The 17,038-nt window shown below is 42.6% G+C and overlaps 1 protein-coding gene across 2 annotated transcripts in view; it reads right to left on the reverse strand.

Moving 5' to 3' along the window:
* Positions 1-17,038, reverse strand: part of ldb2a (LIM domain binding 2a) — a 156,378-nt gene that overhangs the window by 67,756 nt on the left and 71,584 nt on the right.

Consider the following 17,038-nt stretch of genomic DNA (forward strand, 5'->3'; position numbering starts at 1 on the left):
CTTTGTGGTGGGTTGTGGAGTTTCCTGTAGTGCCTTGACCTTGTTTTGCTGTGGCTGTATGAGACCTCGTCCAATGTGGAACCCGAGGTATCTGGCTTCGGCTAGACCCAGGTGGCATTTCTTGGGATTAGCTGTGAGCCCAGCCCGTCGAAGATCTAAGAGCACCCTCCGTAACCGGGATAGGTGTTCTTCCCATGACTCTGAGTGGACGATGAGGTCGTCCAGGTAGGCTGCTGCATATGGCTGGTGGGGCCTCAGCAGGATGTCCATCATTCTTTGGAATGTGGCTGGGGCCCCGTGGAGCCCGAAGGGAAGAACCCGGTATTGCCAGTGCCCACCGGGTGTGGAGAAGGCGGTTTTCTCCTTGGCGTCTTCACTGAGTGGTAACTGCCAGTAGCCTTTGGTGAGGTCGATGGTGGAGATAAATCGGGCTCCACCCAGCCTATCCAGCAGCTCGTCCACCCGAGGCATGGGGTATCCGTCGAACTTGGAGATCTCATTGAGTTTCCTGAAGTCGTTGCAGAAACGGAGGGGGCCATCGGGTTTGGGGACCATCACTATTGGGCTGGACCACGGGCTACGGGATGGTTCGATGATGCCTAACCTTCTCATCTTCTGGATCTCCTCGTCGATAGCCAGCCTGCGAGCCTCTGGAACTCGATAAGGCCTTTGCCGGACGATGGTGCCAGGAGGAGTGATAATGTTGTGTTGGATGATGGAGGTTCGGCCCGGTTTCTCCGAGAACACATCCTTGAACTGACCAACCAAGGCTTGCAGCTCCGCCTTCTGATTTGGTGAGAGTTGCTCACCAATGTGGACAACGGGAAGAGTTTCTTCAGCGAAGGCAACGAGATGACCTGGAGCTGCAACCCACTTCTTCATAAGATTTATGTGGTAGAGTTGTTCTTCCCGTCTTCGTCCCGGCTGACGGACTCGATAATTTACCGGCCCTACCCTTTCTACCACGGTGTATGGTCCCTTCCAGGATGCGAGGAACTTCGACGTTGTGGTAGGTATGAGTATCATCACCTTGTCCCCTGGGTGGAACTCTCTGGGTTGGGCGGGCCGGTTATACAATCTCTGCTGGGCGCGCTGGGCTTCGGTCAGGTGTTGTTTGACGATGGGCATGATTTTGTCGATGCGTTCTCTCATGTCCCGTACGTGTTCAATCACCGACCGCTGGGGGGCTGGTTCCTGTTCCCAGGCTTGACGAGCCACATCCAATAGGCCTCGGGGTTGGCGGCCAAACAGCAGTTCGAAGGGGGTAAATCCTGTGGAGGCCTGGGGGACTTCCCTGATACCGAATAACACGTACGGGATCATGAGGTCCCAGTCGCGCCCGTCCTCTGCCACCACCCGTCGGAGCATCTGCTTCAGAGTCTTGTTAAAGCGCTCGACAAGGCCGTCCGTCTGTGGATGATATACAGAGGTTTTTAGCTGTTTTACCTTGAGTAGGTGACAGAGGTCTGCCATCAACCGGGACATGAAGGGGGTGCCCTGGTCGGTCAGTATCTCCGTTGGGATTCCCACTCGACTGCATAGCAGAAACAGCTCCTTCGCGATGGCCGATGACGTGGCTTTCCTCAGGGGAATCGCTTCAGGGTATCTGGTTGCATAATCGAGGATCACAAGGATGTGCTCATGTCCCCGGGCCGACTTCGGCAAAGGCCCTACCAAGTCCATACCAATTCGGGTGAAGGGCACATCGATGATGGGTAGTGGTATTAGAGGGCTGGGGGGTGGTCGTTGGGGAGACGTTCTCTGGCAGATGTCACATGCCTGGCAATACCTCTTTACTTCCCCGTCTAGCCCCGGCCAATGGAAACGATCGCGGATCCTTTTCACCGTGTTGGCCGCTCCCAGATGTCCAGCCATCGGGTGGGTATGTGCCAGTTCCAAGACCGTCTCCCTCTTGGTCCTCGGAACGACCAGTAGTGTCTTCTTTTCCCCCCGCCTCTCTGCGACACAGTACAGCAGACCATTTTCCACAATGAAATGTGGGAGGGGGTGAGGGCTGGGAAGTCGCTCATTACCGTCGATGATCCGTACTTGTGGCCAACAGTGTTTGAGCGTTTCATCTTCCCTCTGTGCTCTGCCAAAATCACCTCCTGCGGTTATCTGCTGAAATAGATCAAAGTATAAATTAGCAGATATTGATGACTCACCCCCTCTGTCGCTCTCGGTGGTCATCAGCGCTGGTTTGCGGTCCCGATGAGCCCGTGACTTGTTCTTCTTCTTGGAACGAGCCGATAGAGCGTGGTGGTGAGTGAGGAGTTCGTCGAACCCCGGCCAGTCTCTGCCCAGTAGGAGGGGCACAGGAAGATCTGGAACGACCCCGACTTCAATGCGCCAGCTGCCTGGTTTCGCCGCGATGGTCACTCTTCGGGCGGGTACGTGGCGGGTATCACCGTGTACACACGTGATTGGAATAAGACTTTTACTTTCCTGGCGGTATTTCAAAGTCTTCGGGTGAACCAGAGTGATGGCGCTTCCTGTGTCCAAGGTGGCCGTTTGTGTTTTACCCTCTAGCTGGACTTTATGGGTGGGAGCTTCGGGAGGGATATTGCGGTGTACCGCGCACCCTGCTGTCCAGGCCGGGGTCGAGTGCGTCGTCGGCTCGGTGGGCATCGGCTCGTCCATCGGGCTGGGGACCGCTGGTCTGCCGCCTGGTCGCGCTGTGCCCTCCACCGGTCGCCAAGGTGCACTTACCCTCCGGGGTGGCAGAGCCGCTCTCTCCCCATTATCTCGGGCGATGTGAGCTTCCGCCAGCTCGATCGCCTCCACCAGGGTGGCCAGTGACTCAGGATTTCGCATGCTGGTGAGTGTTCGCAAACGTCGGGGTAACGCACGCATCATCTTCTCGATGATCACCTTCTCAGCGACCTGGACCGCCGAGGGATCTCCTCCCAATAACCATAGCCTTCCCAGGCGAGAAAGTTGAGCTGCTTGAGTTCTCACTGGTTGTTTCTCGTCGTAAGACCACTGGGAAAACTGTTGGGCTGCGCTGATTGTGGATAGCCCCATTCTGGCTAATATTTCCTTTTTTAACGCTTTGTAATCTTCATTTTTAGGTGTCTCTAGTGAAAAATATGCTCGTTGCGCTTCTCCTGTGAGAAACGGAGCCAACATTCTCGCCCAGTTTTCTTTTGGCCAGCCTTCTCTCTCGGCAATAACCTCAAAGGTATGTAAATAAGCGTCAATATCATCCAGGTCGCTGAGTTTAGTGAGATGATGATGCGCACTCACTTCGGGAGTCGGATGGTGTCTGGCCGCCTGGCGGAGCTGCTGTTCCAGTCGATCCTGTCTGGCTGTAAGCTGCTCAGAGATGGAATTCTGTTTCCTGGAGATCTCCGCTAGGTGGAGCAGTACCTCTTCCACCGACATGGCGACGGGATGTTGACAGCCGAGTAAGAGGAAGCGGGAGAGAGAGAGAGAGCGGATGCCTGTCTGTAACAAACACAGAGAAAAATTCAGCGGTTATTTTCTACTTAATGGTGAGTGTTTCTTCTGAATTTTTCCCTCTGCAATGCCCGCATTCTCCACCAGTTGTAGCGAGGCAGAGGGAAAACACAAACACCGTAGATGAAGTTACAAACAATGCCCCGGAGGGTGCTTTTATTTACAAGTGATAAAGGGGTGAATGAGTGCTCTTCTTAGAGGTGCGTGCTCAGGTGCTCCGGGGAGAAGGTGAAGACTGGTGAGAGGGATGGTGTTGGATCGGTCACGAGCTGGATTCGGCTGTGGGAGAGACAGAGAGAGACAAGCGTTAGCGCAGGGAGTCATCTGAAATGAAGCTCACTTCCTTCTGTGTGGGGCTGGCTTATATCTCTCCCTGGCTGATGAGGTCCAGCTGTGAGCGATCCGAGGTTGATGAGAGATCCAGCTGGTGTGGATTTGTGCCCAGGGCGACGTGGTATTACATGGCTCGCTACAATATATATATATATATATATATATATATATATATATAGGCAGTAGCGCAGTAGGTAGTGCTGTCGCCTCACAGCAAGAAGGTCGCTGGTTAGAACCTCGGCTCAGTTGGTGTTTCTGTGTGGAGTTTGCATGTTCTCCCTGCCTTCACGTGGGTTTCCTCCGGGTGCTCCGGTTTCCCCCACAGTCCAAAGAAATGAGGTACAGGTGAATTGGGTAGGCTAAATTGTCCGTAGTGTATGAGTGTCTGTGTGAATGTGTGTGTGTATGATTCCCAGAGATGGGTTGTGGCTGGTAGGGCATCCGCTGCGTAAAAACTTGCTGGATAAGTTGGCGGTTCATTCCGCTGTGGCGACCCCGGATTAATAAAGGGACTAAGCCGACAAGAAAATGAATGAATATATATATATTTTTTAATTTATCCTTGTTATTCATCAATTATTTGTATTTAATTACGTATATTTTATCTTATATTTCAGAGTTAATGAAATCATAGTTGTGTTTGTTTTCAATGTACTGGTGTATTTTGGAAAATGGTACATGGCCCCTTTAAGTGTCGTTTTCCGGTTCCGCCTGCTCTCGCTCAGTTTGCGGCAAACGCAATAGGGTATATGCCGAGCTAGTGCTGTTCTTATGCTGATACACTTCCGGTGATCTGTTATTGTGAACTTTTTCTCATTTTATATGGTTCCTTATACAGCATCGATGTTGTAATGTAATTAAAATACATTCAGTTAAATAAACTTCAGCATTTATTTAGTTGCTCAAGCGTAAAACAAGACAAAAAGCTGTTTACTCGCACGCGCCCGTCAGAACCGGCAGGCTAACGCAGAAGCTCCATTGAATATACTGGGGTAAAATAAATGCTCATGTTATAAAGATATGGCGGGGGAAATGTAATTTAATGCAGTGCTTCTTGTACAATCTGAGTCCCACTTTAAATCGGATATTACTCAGCTAGTGGAGATCGATGATTACTAAAGAAAACAGACCTTAAACGCACCGGATTTTGCATTGGCATTCAATTCGCCGGAAGCGCTTAACCCAGGTTAATGGCAAATTAAAAGTCCTATTAGCATGCTTCGGCATATACCCCATTGAGGAGAGGTGAGTTTTACTGAAGCTTCGGTTAAAACATAGCAACAAGTGTTGTTTATCGTAATACCATGTAATATTGTTCTTAATTGCATTACATTGTTGATTAAACATGTATGAGAGGTTGACCGTATATGAAGCATGTATTTTGGGTAAAGTTTATAAGCATGAGTGTGCAAGCTTTGTAGTAAGAATTATCCCTTTCACTAATAGGTTGGTGAGCTCTTGAGGAAGGCCACAGACTCAGCTTTGCCATTGTTTATTTTATTCATGCAGGTATGTGTTTACTCATGCTTCTGTTATGTTTTTGATTTTATGTAGAATGTTTCTCCTTTTTTTGGTGTGTGTTTAACGCACTTCAACTTTATTTATGTCAGTTTGCGAAAAACGCGATTGAGGAGAGGTTGGTGAGCTCTTGAGGAAGGCCACAGACTCAGCTTTGCCATTGTTTATTTTATTCATGCAGAATAGAAGGCTGTGTACTCCCATATGACTGGTTCCTTTCGCCAAAACACATTGCAGAGTAAAGCGAGGACCGGTCACACATATGGATTGTGCCAATCTGATACCGGGTAGACAAAAAGTTTAGAAAGGATGGTGGCATTTTCCCTTTTCAAAACCTTAAACTCAAGAGGAGAACCGCCAGCATAGATCCAGCTCTGTGAGGGGCACTACAGAAGCGGGGATAAGAGACAATAACTCACACATCTTAACCTAAAAAGATCTAAACTGTGTTTCCTACAAAAAAACTAAGCAAGTTATGTTTCCCAGCGGTCTTTTTCTTTTTTTCGTTCAATATTATGAGCACTGCTCCGTTTAAGCCTTCGCCATAGTAGTCAGACGGCCATTAGCCTGTTCGACGGCCATTAGCATGACTTTGAGCAAACACAACTGACAATCCACAAGATGGTGACAGAGACCGCATAATAAGCCCTAAGAGAAAAACGGAAAAAAAATTAATGGAGGAAGAAAGTAGTTCCTAGTACAAAAGTGTTTTGAGACTCTCTGTGTTTGATTTTTATTTTTTAAACACACGATTACGCAGTCGAACTGTTGTATAAACGCAATCTCACACTTGTAGCAGTGCAATATGGCTGTATATTGTCACCGGTGGGACACTAAGGCAACGTATGCCTCCCATCAGTGCTGATACAGCCATATCACACTGCTACTCATGTGTATTGCTAATATACTAAATAATGTCAGATATTAAAAAGGCTTTCTACTGTATATAAAGCCACTTCCATTTAGTTTGATAGGGACACCAAAATGTCCTCTTTGACCCACATTCTGTAGAGTTACAGTGGGGTTTGTGTTTGAGCGAGAGAAGCACTCGTGTAATTAAAAGTCATTAAAAGCGTTTTGTTCCACAGCAGTGGAAAACGATCCACAATTCAGCTCTCATCGACTCCTGTTGTGCTCACTGTTTGAAGAACTTTAAAAAACAATAACCCGAGTATTGAGATGTGTCCTAGGGATTGTGAAAAACTGTAAAACAAAAGTAGTCTCAGCAGGATTCTGACAGTGTTTTGTCTGAGCGTGTGTGTGCTGTGAAGGGACTGATTGGCTCGTCTACATCAGACAGTACTCCAGAGATTGGATTAAGCAGTCACTTGTTTCGGCTAACACGTCGAGCAACATATGCCTCTCAAGTAATGTGTACCCAAACACGCAATTTACAAATAATTAACGTCGTGTTAATTAGGCACATTAATTCACGCTGCGCTGTAGACTCCAGGACGGATGCCAACACTCGCAGCCAAAAAGACAAGAGAGGAGTTGAGTTTGAAGTGGCACAGCAGACGGAGACGAGACAGCGAGAGAGCGAGTGAATGAGGTGGACAGAAAGGTTACACACAGACACAGGCAAAACATCCACAACAAAAAAGATCAACAGAAGTCATTTTGCATGTAAAACAAAGGTCAAGTTTCTCTCTTCTCAAAAATCAAAACAAAAACAAATGCTTGACTGTTTTCTTCCCCTGAAACCCACTTGATTTTCTGTGTTTCAGGGACAAAGGAGAAATTCTGCAGATTTGTTGCAGACATCAATGAGATAAAATGAATGCACAAAGCAAAGCAAAGCAAAACAAAAAGAAATAATAACAAAACAAAACAAAGTAAAGCGGATGTTTCCCAGTGAATGGTTGCAGCTGGAAGGGCATCTGCTGTGTAAAACATGTGCTGTTGAGTTGGCAGTTCATTCCGCTTTGGCGACCCCAGATTAATAAAGCGACTAAGCCAAAAAGAAAAGGAATGAATGAATGAATGAATGAATGAATGAATGAATGAATGAATGAATGAATGAATGAATGAATGAATAAACGAAGTAAAGGAAATCAAAGCAAAGCAAAACAAACAAAAATAAATAAATAAAAACAAAACAAAACAAGAGCAAAAAAACATTTTTTAATAAAAATAACAAAACAAAACAATCAACATAGCAAAACAAAATAATAAACAAATAAACAAAAAACAAAGCAAAATAAAATAAAACAAAAAACAAAAAACTAAGCAAAAGAAAATACAACTAATAACAAAAGAAAACAAAAATTAACAAAAATAAATAATAACAAAACAACACAAAAAACAAACCTAATAATAAACAATACAAAACAAAATAAACAAACTAACAAAAACAAAGCAAAGAAAATAATAAATAAATAATTACATAAATAATAAAACAAAACAAAACACAGCAAAACAAAAAAGCAAAACAAAACAAACAAAATAATAGATAAATAATAACAAAAAGCCCAAAAACTCAAAACAAATATAAATAAATAATAACAAAGCAAAGCAACGCTAGATAAACAAAAAACAAAAATAATAATACAAAAAAAAGATAAAAAAATAAAACAACAAAACAAACAAAATATTAAACAAATAGATATTAAACAAAAAAAATGTTTGGACAGAAGCCAAAACGTGGCTGTATGCTGAAAAGATAACTATAAATGTAATAATTCATCATTGAAGTTTTAGCCTAATTAAAATAAATTAGTAACGTTTTAGTGGGGTTGGGAGGAGGTGTTGTAAATACTGTAAATGCCTTTGGGTTTTTGTGTGCATATGATATTATTATATTTATTTTAAAAAAATTATGGGATCCCTTGTCAGTAATCATATTTATACTGATTTCATGTATACCAGAACACTGTATTTAAAGAGATTGTTCACCCAATGTCATTTATTCATGCTTCGCTTTTTCAAATTTCTCCCATCTTTTGAGGGCTCCAATAGTATTTTTTTCCAACTATAAATGTTAATAGATTCCAGCAACCAGCATTTTTCAAAACATCTTCTTTTGTGTTCAAACGAAGAAAGAAACTCATCAAGACATAAAACAAACAAGGAAGAGTAAATAATGAGGTAGTGCTCGTTTTTGGGAGAACTATCCCTTTAAGTCCCCATCGGTCATAGGATAATGTAAGTTTCATTCACTGACAATGTTAACATTTGTCTCGCTGCATTTAATCAGAACCTGTTGAGTCTGAACTTTTTAGGGAATCAGCGTTCACAGAAAAGCTGAGAATGAATCAAACAGATCCAGCTCTTGCGTTCAGTGACTGTGGTGGTTAACAGCTCACTGGAGGAGAGGATTAATGTACACAACTCAATGCTTTTAGCGCTTTGCTGAAGCTTTAAAGCCTCAGTTTCTGTTGGGACTGATTGTATGGTAAAGTGGGACCATTCTTCAAAACGTCTTCTTTTGTGATAGAAGAAATAAAATCACACACAGGTTCGGTTCGTAATTACACAGCCAGTGTAGTCTGGGAAAAAAACAAAAACCATCTATTGTGAAAAGAGGAGCATTTTCTCAACAAAAAAGCAAAAACCAATACAAAAACAAAGCCTGAACTACACTTTATCACTTTTAATTTTATAAATCTAAAACCAGGTGGTGCAGTGGGTAGCGTTATCACCTCACAGCAAAAAGGTCGCTGGTTCAAGCCTTAGCTGGGTCAGTTGGCATTTCTGTATGGAGTTTGCATGTTCTCCTCGTGTCGGCGTGGGGTTTCCTCCGGGTGCTCCGGTTTCCCCTACAAGTCCAAAGACATCTGCTATTTGAATATGGTTAGCTAAACTGTCCGTAGTGTATGTGTGTGAATGGGAGAGTATGGGTGTTTCCCAGTATTGGGTTGCAGCTGGAAGGGCATCCGCTGTGTAAAACATGTGCAGGATAAGTTGGCGGTTCATTCCGCTGTGGTGACCCCTGATTAATAAAGACACTAAGCCGAAAAGAAAATGAATGAATGAATGACTGAAACCTAAAACCACCAAGCTGTGTTATAAAACACCTGGGACCTCATGTATCAACGCTGCGTACGCACAAAAACTTTGCGTACGCCAGGTTTCAAGCTCGCGTTTGGATTTACTAACGATGAAACGTTTAGGGGACTTTTTTAAAATCGTACACTTTCATACGACTGAACTCGTATGAATTTGTACGAATTAACCACTAAACTGGCAAAACGTAAAATACTTACATTTTCTTGTGAGATCAGGCTGATCGAACTAGTAAGTGGTATCACTAAAAGTAGTAATATCGTTAAAACCTTAACGATACCCATCCCTATTTACAACACAAATTAAATCAGCCTTTAGGCTCCATGGTCGGACTCGCTCGTTTTGACTCTCAAGCTGGCATCCTGCGCTTGCTTTTGTTTTGATCCAGGAATGCAATACCTAGTTCAACCACTGGATGTCAAACTTACATACTGCACCTTTAACTCTTTAAAAATAGTAAAAATACAGTCATATTCTGAAATATTAGTAATTAATAATTTAAAGAAATATTTTAATAAACCTTAAAATAATTCACTCTTATGACGTCAAAGCATGATCACTCCAGTCGTCACTGTCACATAATCCCACAGAAAACCTAAATTTGCTGATCTACTGCTCGAGAGGAACATATCTTCTTATTGAAATGCTCTGAATATAGCAGTCCGCTCCTTCAGAAAGTAAACAGAGACGCATGCTCACCAGGTTTCAGAACAGAGCTGGCTGGCTGGCTGCCTTTCCCCAGGTGAGATCCCATTAAAAACAGGTGAATATTTTTAGAGCTGAGAAAATGCTGAAAGAAGTGCAGCAGCAGCATCATTAATTGCGGGAAGGGAATATTGCACCTAGCTTTTTTTTTTAGGTCACACTCCGACTTTCCAAACAGCAGGCCAAAAAGTGCCAATCCCGCCTGCTGAGCGCCAGCTAAACTTTATTTCCACCATTACAAATAAGTTGTTATTTATAAAGCGTGCCTTAAGAACTTAGGAGGTCGCGGCAACAAAAGCGTAAGCGAGCAGAAATGAAGAAAGGGTGTCAGAGCTCAGCGCTACAGTCAACTTATCAAACACTTTTACTTATTCCACTTCAATATTGACTGACTGCGAGAAGCATGCTAAATTTTCATTTGGTGCGAGACGCTCACAGTCAGGGATCCAAGAAGAATGTGGTTAAAAAAAAGAAGGATAAAAAAAAGAAGAGGAGAACAGCTCTCGCCCTGCCCTTCCCTGTCAGTAATTATCTCTCTGGGGACAATCGCTCCATACCAAAACACAACCCACACTTACATTCACTCTCTCTCTTTCACACTGCAAAAAAATGTTTTTACTTATACTGTTGGTCTGATTTCTACGGAGACCCGGAAGGGACGTGATGGTGGGGGAAGAAAATGGTGGAAAAAATAAAAAAAAACTGGGTGGGGTAAAAGAAAAACTGAGTGATAGGAAAACATATTACTAAGGTTTTTGCGTTCCCTCGCAAAGATTTTGCGTTCCCTCACAAAGATGTTTTGCGTTATCTTGCAAAGATGTTTTGTGTTCCCTCGCAAAGATGTTTTGTGTTCCCTCGCAAGGATGTTTTGCGTTATCTCGCAAAGATGTTTTGTGTTCCCTCGCAAAGATGTTTTGTGTTCCCTCACAAAGTTGTTTTGTGTTCCCTCACAAAGTTGTTTTGTGTTCCCTCGCAAAGATGTTTTGCGTTATCTCGCAAAGATGTTTTGTGTTCCCTCGCAAAGATGTTTTGTGTTCCCTCACAAAGATGTTTTGCGTTATCTCGCAAAGATGTTTTGTGTTCCCTTGCAAAGATGTTTTGTGTTCCCTCACAAAGATGTTTTGCGTTATCTCGCAAAGATGTTTTGTGTTCCCTCACAAAGATGTTTTGCGTTATCTCGCAAAGATGTTTTGTGTTCCCTCACAAAGATGTTTTGCGTTATCTCGCAAAGATGTTTTGTGTTCCCTCGCAAAGATGTTTTGTGTTCCCTCGCAAAGATGTTTTGCGTTATCTCGCAAAGATGTTTTGTGTTCCCTCACAAAGATGTTTTGTGTTCCCTCGCAAAGATGTTTTGCGTTATCTCGCAAAGATGTTTTGTGTTCCCTCACAAAGATGTTTTGTGTTCCCTCGCAAAGATGTTTTGTGTTCCCTCACAAAGATGTTTTGCGTTATCTCGCAAAGATGTTTTGTGTTCCCTCACAAAGATGTTTTGTGTTCCCTCGCAAAGATGTTTTGCGTTATCTCGCAAAGATGTTTTGTGTTCCCTCGCAAAGATGTTTTGTGTTCCCTCGCAAAGATGTTTTGTGTTCCCTCGCAAAGATGTTTTGCGTTATCTCGCAAAGATGTTTTGTGTTCCCTCCCAAAGATGTTTTGTGTTCCCTCGCAAAGATGTTTTGTGTTCCCTCGCAAAGATGTTTTGTGTTCCCTCGCAAAGATGTTTTGCGTTCCCTCGCAAAGATGTTTTGCGTTATCTCGCAAAGATGTTTTGCGTTATCTCGCAAAGATGTTTTGCGTTCCCTCACAAAGATGTTTTGTGTTCCCTCGCAAAGATGTTTTGCGTTCCCTCGCAAAGATGTTTTGTGTTCTCTCGCAAAGATGTTTTGTGTTCCCTCGCAAAGATGTTTTGTGTTCCCTCGCAAAGATGTTTTGTGTTCCCTCGCAAAGATGTTTTGTGTTCCCTCGCAAAGATGTTTTGTGTTCCCTCGCAAAGATGTTTTGTTTTCCCTCACAAAGATGTTTTGTGTTCCCTCGCAAAGATGTTTTGTGTTCCCTCGCAAAGATGTTTTGCGTTATCTCGCAAAGATGTTTTGTGTTCCCTCGCAAAGATATTTTGTGTTCCCTCGCAAAGATGTTTTGTGTTCCCTCGCAAAGATGTTTTGCGTTAGCTCGCAAAGATGTTTTGTGTTCTCTCACAAAGATGTTTTGTGTTCCCTCGCAAAGATGTTTTGTGTTCCCTCGCAAAGATGTTTTGTGTTCCCTCGCAAAGATGTTTTGCGTTATCTCGCAAAGATGTTTTGCGTTATCTCGCAAAGATGTTTTGCGTTATCTCGCAAAGATGTTTTGTGTTCCCTCACAAAGATGTTTTGCGTTATCTCGCAAAGATGTTTTGTGTTCCCTCTCAAAGATGTTTTGTGTTCCCTCGCAAAGATGTATTGCGTTATCTCGCAAAACTGTTTCTCCACAAACACTTCCTGTTCACTTCATTCGTGTGAACCCTCTGGTTTTTGCCGAAATTCTCCCGTATTTTACCATTCTATCCCACTTTTTTTACATTAAAGTTGAGCGTCAATCGTCGCCTTTCATACGCAACCTCTGAACCAGTGAATGCATGTATAAGCTCTGACTGACAGAAGCGCTCCGTACAATAAACTGATCCCAGATCAGCTTCTGTACACGCCATTTAAAGTGACACCTGTTATCAAACAAGTGAGCAGCAAATGAATCTCATGTTTTGTTTCGTATGCTAACAGAGGTGTCACTGTAAGAATGCACAGATCAATGATGAAAGCATTCCATTACTTACTGTTTGTGCTCATTTAAGAGAAAATTAGCTGTTTAAAATAAAACATGCAGAACGGAGAAGTTGACATATTTTTCATTGTATTTGTCTGTTTAAACATACACCCGAATCCATAAGTGTCCTGCACTTTTGCTCCTCGTTAAATGGCGTGTACAGATCTGAGGATCAGCGCTTATACATGCATTCACTGGTTCAGAGGTTGCGTATGAAAGGGGACGATTGACGCACGGCTTTAATGTAATGAAAGTGAATGCAGACAATTTAATATTAATTTCAGCGTGCTTTCAAGATTAAAAATATATCAGAAATATGGGAAAATACTTAATGATAGGATGATAGTGGGATAGAAAGGTAAAAAACAGGAGAATTTCGGCAAAAACGGGTGGGTTTACATGAATGATAGCAGGAAGTGTTTGCGAGATAACGCAAAACATCTTTGTGAGGGAACGCAAAAAAACTTATGAAAAATATGTTTTCCTATCACTCTGTTTTTTTTCTCCCACCCAGTTTTTTTTTTTTCCTTCCACCAGTTTTTTTCCCCACCATCACGTCCCTTTTGGGTCTCCGTAGATTTCAAGTCCAAATATCTACAAATTTTTAAATCAAGAAGCTTTTTCTAGACAAGCAAAACGTTGTTGAAATTGTTGTCAAAAATTTATCAAAATTAAGTGAGTTTTTTCTTAATAAGCACCTATTTTGCATTAAAAATGTTGGTTTTAGGGGTCTCCAACAACAGGCTGATATGCATGCAAGGTCAAAAAACACTTAATAATATTTATAATACTTATAATATGCGTTTATTTTTAACTAATTTATCCCAATGACTCCCATATGATTCGTTCAGCGATTCATTTGTTCCCAAACTCCTCCTTAGCGCGAAGCTAATCTGTGGTGATTGGTCCGATGTCTCAGTTTGTTGCGATTGGCTGACTGCATTCAGCACGAGACAGAGAGAAATGGCCACCATTGCTACAGTATGAACTAGCAGAAAGTATGTGAGAGCCCAATGCAGGAATACAATAAAGCAATGAAGTTAAACACCAGCATATTCCTCTCCTCTTAAACCTAACCCCAAGTAATAACAAGACACACTTTCAGTATTAATCTACACAGAAGTTGAACCTGCCCGCAAGCGCGCACATAAGAAAGAATGCACACACACAGAACAAACGCACGCACACACAAACGAATGCACGCACACATGAACAAGCACGCACGCACACACACACACGAACGAATGCACAAAAGCACAAAAGCAACAACATACATGCACACACAAAAGAATGCATGCTCGCACACATGTACGAATGCACACACACCCGCCCGCAACCACACACACAAGAACGACCGCAAACATGCACGCACGCATGTATGCACGCACACACAAACAAACGAAGAAACGCATGGACGCACGCACGCAGCCCGAAACGCACACACACGGCCTGAAACGCACACACACACACAAAATCGAGCACACACATGCACGCACGCACTCACACACACACATACAAATGCACACCAAGCCGAAAGAGCAAAAGCAGCTCCCACGACTCTGTGTTTTAGCTCTCTGGTGGGAACACACTCAGTTGTTTCAGATGTGAATTATGAATAGATAATGATTAGGTATATCTGCCCCTCTCTGCGGAGGACTTGGCAGGTGAAACCAGAATAATATATACCAGAGAGAAGGATCTGTCAAAGGATTGTGTGCTTTTGACATCTATTCCAGCTCAAGTGACTGTTAACCTCTGTTTAAAATAAATCTGTATTTGACATGCATTTCCAGTCAAGCGCTTTAGTAATAAAACAATACCATGATAACGCAACAGCAGTCCTTCTGTAGTACCGAGTGTCATATTCAGCACCCACATTTAAAAATGATTTCTTCAAGCAGTGGTTTAATTAAAGTTATTTAAAGGGACAGTTCATCTAAAAATGAACACTTACTCACTGTTTACTCTTCCTCAGGTGGTTCCAAACCTGTAGTTACTCTGTTGAACATAAAGGAAGATATTTTGAAAAATGTTGGAAACCTGTAACCATTTGTTTGTCCTACTATGGAAATCAATGGTTACCATTTTTGTCATTTTTCAGTGTATCTTCCTTTGTATTCAGAGTAAAAGAAACACAAACAGGTTTTCATCCAAGTGGAGGATGAGTAAATAATGACAGAATATTTATGTTAGGGTGAACCGTGCCTTTAAAGAACTTAATATATACACAAAAAGAACAAATACATGTTTTTATTCATCAGTCATTTCTGAAAACAGTTTCAATTCAGGAGTAATTTTTAACACGGATAATAATCAGAATTATTTCTACATCAGCAAATTAGGATGATTTCTGAAGAATCTAAACTATATTAATCAAAATCTGGAGTAAAGATCACAGGAATAAATTACTTATGATTTTAATATAGACTCACCGGCCAGTTTATTAGGTACAGGGTTGGACCCACTTTTGCCTTCAGAACTGTCTTAATTCTTTATTGCATAGATTCATTAAGGTACTGGAAATGTTTCTCAGAGATTTTGCTCCATATTGACATGATAGCAACACACAGTTGGTGCAGATTTGTCAGCTGCGCATCCATGATGCAAATCTCCCGTTATACCACATCCCAAAGGTGCTCTATTGGACTGAGTTCTGGTAAATGTGGAGGCCATTTGAGTACAGTGAACTCATTGTCATGTTCAAGAAACCAGTCTGAGATGATTCGAGCTTTATGACATGGAAGGCTATCCTGCTGGAAGTCGCCATCTGGGCACACTGTGGTTATAAAGGAATAAACATGGCCAGCAACACAGGTAGGCTGTGGTGTTGACATGATGCACAATTGGTACTAATGGGCCCAAAGTGTGGCAAAAAAATATCCCTCACACCCTTACACCAGCCTGAATCGTTGATACAATGCAGGATGGATTCATGCTTCCATGTTGCTGACACCAAATTTTGACGCGAATGAATGCTGCAGCAAAAATCGACCCTCATCAGACCAGGGGCGTTTTTCCAATTTCTATTGTCCAATTTTAGTGAGCCTGTGCAAATTGTAGCCTCAGTTTCCTGTTCTTAGCTGACAGGAGCGGCACCCGGTGTGGTCTTCTGCTACTGTAGCTCATCTGCCTCAAGGTTCGACATGTTGTGCGGTGAACAGGTGTACCTAATAAAGTGGCCGATGAGTGTATTTATTTAAATAAACAAAGATCAGTTACTCATTCATAATTTTCTTTTGGGCTTAGTTCCTTTATTAATCTGGGGTCGCCACAGCGGAACGAACCGCCAACTTATCCAGCATATGCTTTGCACAGCGGATGCCCTTCCAGTTGCAACCCAGCACTGGGAAACATCCATACACACTCATTCACACACATACACTACACACAATTTAGCTTACCCAATTCACTTATACCACATGTCTTTGGACTTGTGGGGGAAAGCGGAGCACCCAGAGGAAACTCACGCAAACACGAGGAGAACATGCAAACTCCACACAGAAATGCCAACTGACCCAGCCGGGGCTTGAACCAGCAACCTTCTTGCTGTGAGGCGATTGTGCTACCCACTGCGCCACCGTGCTGCCCTCAGTTACTTTAAACTGTAATAATATTTTTGCATTATTACAACAGTAGTGTTATATATGCAATATAATATACAATATTAAAAAAAAATTCACTGGTGAATATCACCATTATACACAAATAGCAATCATTTTATAAAACAAATCCCATTGACTTGATAATAGAATAGAAAGGAAGTGATTAAACAAGCTCCTAAATGAACACACGCACACACACATACGCACACACACTCACGCACAGCACCAGTGTGGAATTCAGTGCCCAGAATATGAAATATTCATCTTTCATAAAACTTTAATTCAATCCCTCTTTCTCTCTCTCTTCCTTCCTTTCTCCCCATCTCTCAAACTTTCGTCGAAGTGCATTGATCTCAAAGAATAAAATATTACAAAATACGAGAGATAACACGAAATCATGACATCGACATGGTCGATACGGCTAACAAACATGTGCAAAACGTGTCTCTGGAGCTCCTGGACACTCAAACCCTGGGGTTTGCTTCTGCTATAGGAGAGACCGACTGCTTTCTGAATCATATTGACAAGTTTTATCATACATTTATTGAGCTCATTACTTTTTACGGTTTTTGACAGACTTCTAGACTTGACAGGTATGTTCCCACCCAGTCTTAAATTTAATG

This window comes from Danio rerio, chromosome 14, assembly GCF_049306965.1.
Source record: "Danio rerio strain Tuebingen ecotype United States chromosome 14, GRCz12tu, whole genome shotgun sequence".
Lineage (NCBI taxonomy): Eukaryota > Metazoa > Chordata > Actinopteri > Cypriniformes > Danionidae > Danio > Danio rerio.